Source organism: Anguilla rostrata, chromosome 9 (genome assembly GCF_018555375.3).
Source record: "Anguilla rostrata isolate EN2019 chromosome 9, ASM1855537v3, whole genome shotgun sequence".
Taxonomy (NCBI): domain Eukaryota; kingdom Metazoa; phylum Chordata; class Actinopteri; order Anguilliformes; family Anguillidae; genus Anguilla; species Anguilla rostrata.
In genome coordinates, this window is record NC_057941.1 from 13,938,173 (window position 1) to 13,941,236 (window position 3,064).

Here is a 3,064-nt window from a genome sequence, read left to right on the forward strand (position 1 = left end):
TTCAAGGTTCACCTTTGGGATGAATCTTGCAACATAAGACACTTTGTCTGGTAAGGTGGAACGCACATTTGCAATCAAGCAAAACTGTCTTCCCTTCACTACTCACAATAAAAAATTACAAGGTCGAGTCATTTGTTTTTGTGAGAACCAAACCAGCAGTTCTTTCCTGGAGAGAAGCCCTGGAACAGGAACAAACTAATGAGTTCCCTCAGTGTGAGCATGCAGCAAAAACAACAGACAAAGAACAGCAGCAAACCAACTGGACCCTCACAATTTTTCTCTAGCAGCATGTATTTTGTTTAACAAAAACAGGCTTTTTACAATGCCTTCTGGGCCAGTTGCCATGTGACAACCTTTTTGTAAGTATAGCCTGCCTTTCTTTCATTCGTCGATCCTGACTATCCTCTGTAAAAACAATTATGTAGGGTAAGCACTGAGTCATATTTTTGTTGGTAAACCTAATTAAAATTAAAAAGGATTGTTGAAATACAATAACTAAACTGATGTATCCTTTTTCCTCCCTTTGCCTTTGTTTTACAAGTGACACAACACCCTATGGACACTTAAATAAATAAATAAATACAATTTGTATTTAGATTAATAACTTTTTATATCAGAGCATGTAAGTAGTCATACATTTTGCTCATTAGGGCAGCACTATCACATAACATTTAGGGAACTGGACTTGAAACTCTGAAATTGTAGGATTGATTTCCCGGTGGGTGCTGGTGTTGAGATAGTTACCTAACCTGAATTATTTCAGTAAATACCCCACTATATAAATGGACCGTATATACAAAGAAGATAATATGTGTAAGTCGCTCTGATAAGAGCATCTGCTAAATATGCAAACTATCATAGCTATGTAACTATAATCTCTTCATTCTGTTCACCATAGCAAAGACTCCCGCTCAGCTCCACATTCTTTGCTTGACAGTCCTGGGGTGGATGGATTTGGATGGAATCTTTAATATGTATGTAACTGGGGATGGGAAAATGGAGCTTTGGACATAAATAATAATGTTTGTGTACATGAGCAAGGTAGTATATTTTTCATAGCAAATGTAACGAGTTAACTCTTTTTATTTTTTGTACTTCAGTGCCGTGCAGCTCAAATTTACAGACTTAGCACGGGCTTGTTATTTTTTTAAAATTGGAGTTCTATGAGGGTGTATTATGAAGATACCTGTTGCTAAAAACACACATTTTGCTATCACAGCCATCTTTTTTATATTCATTATTAAATTACAAGACTCTTATAAGGTGATAAATTACTGCTTAATCATTGTGTCAATATAGTATTGGTATATCACATACTATTGGTATTATTATTATGTAGTCAGGACCCCTGTCTGTGACAACCACCAAACTGACTGAATGTATGATCGTGCATCTCAAATACAATTTTAATTACATGACTGTATGGACTATAGTATATGTTTAGCACCAGAATTGCACATACTGAAATCCTCATTTTTTAGTAAATTGTACACATCCGTACTTGGGTGTTTTCATAAAATGCAAATATTGTTTTGAGTCTGCCTCCTGGAGAAAGGTGTTCTCTGCTTGCACTTTTGAAGGTAAAATAATCCTTTCAAGACTGCCTGCAAGCAACAAGTAATAAATAAAATAAGGCGTGCATTATCCCAAACAGCAAAATAATGTTAAAAGTACTCTGTTGAATAACTCATGAGGAGCTGGAGAGTTTGGGGTTCTGAGTGTCAGGAGGCAGTGCTGGTGGAGGCGCTACTTGCTTGATTGGGTCTGAATTGCTGGAGTAATTGATAATAGGGAACCGAATGTGGAATGCAGAGCCATGGGAGGGGTACTTGCCATTCTGAAACAGCGGGGGTTAACGCAGCTGAAGGGAATTGGTAATTAGCAGGGAGCTTAGGTGTATATAAGACTGGAGAATATGTTTAGTGGGGAGAGACGGCTGTAGAGAAGAGTTACGTTTCTGGGTGCAGACGATTTTAAAACCTTTTCTTTTGCATGGTTGGCTGCAGTTTACCCACTGTGTTTTTGTTAGAGAACTGCAGAGATGGGTGAGGCAGAAAAAATGGCTCTATTCCTTCACTTAGCTTTTGGCAAGTGAGTCAGGAGGCCCATGAGCTGGACCTGAAATTTTGCAGAAGGGGTCAGCTTGCCATGTCTCTCGGTCACAGATTTCTGGGCTGTTCTAAATTTCCACTCCAATTACGAGCACCCATACCCCCTTTCTCCCCAGCTGCACCACCCCTGGCGACTGTCTCACATAGACCCCTCACATGTGCAGAGTTGGTGCGACCTGGTGGGGATGTGAGGACACACAGGTGCCATTGGGGGTGGCTCCTGACATGAGGAACAGAATAAAACCACATGATGAGAATGAGAGTGATGCGAAGAGAGGTTTTTATCTACACTGGTTAATAAATTAAAAAGCTGTATTCGGGTCCCACTCAATGTCTTCGCACTGCTTAGTCTCAAAACATCTCACAAATGCATACAATTTTATTTCTCGCAAAAATGCCGTTCTAAATGTAATGTGCAACTATTGGAAGGAAGAGAGCCATTTTTTGTTTATGTCCAGCCACAGGTTAAATATATTTTAAAATAGATTTTATTATATGGGAACATGGCTTTATTTGTCTGTATAGACATTGAGTTTGTAGGAGGCTAAAACCTTATACTCTTTAAACGTTATTTCTTCTCAAATAAATTTTGTTTTAGTGATTAAACTAATGTGGTCGTAATGTAATGGTAGCATTACCTTTATGCAAATCATATTAAACCATTTTCATTAAGAGATTTATAAGTAAGAGGGTTACATTAAATTACCTAGGTAATAATAGAAATGACAGGGGATTGGTCTTCATTTGAAATCTTTTGTCACATCGCAACTAAAATTTTCTGGTATAGTGACATATGGTAAAAAAATGTACAGTCAAGCCTTTGCATTAGACCTAGTGTAATAAAAAGGTAAGATCTGCTGATGGGTGATCCCATTTGCACATTGCTTCATCCTAATGGCATGCCACATGTTTTGCACACTGTGCATTATGTCTGATTGCTCTTTTATTGCTTT

General features: G+C 38.1%; 1 long non-coding RNA gene across 1 annotated transcript; it reads left to right on the forward strand.

Annotated features, from left to right (window-relative positions):
• The first annotated feature begins 1,873 nt into the window (after positions 1 to 1,873).
• LOC135262387 (uncharacterized) lies at positions 1,874 to 2,551 on the forward strand. The gene is made up of 2 exons (XR_010332204.1): positions 1,874 to 2,087; positions 2,228 to 2,551. It is a non-coding gene; the product is annotated as an uncharacterized LOC135262387 (long non-coding RNA).
• Positions 2,552 to 3,064: the final 513 nt, after the last annotated feature.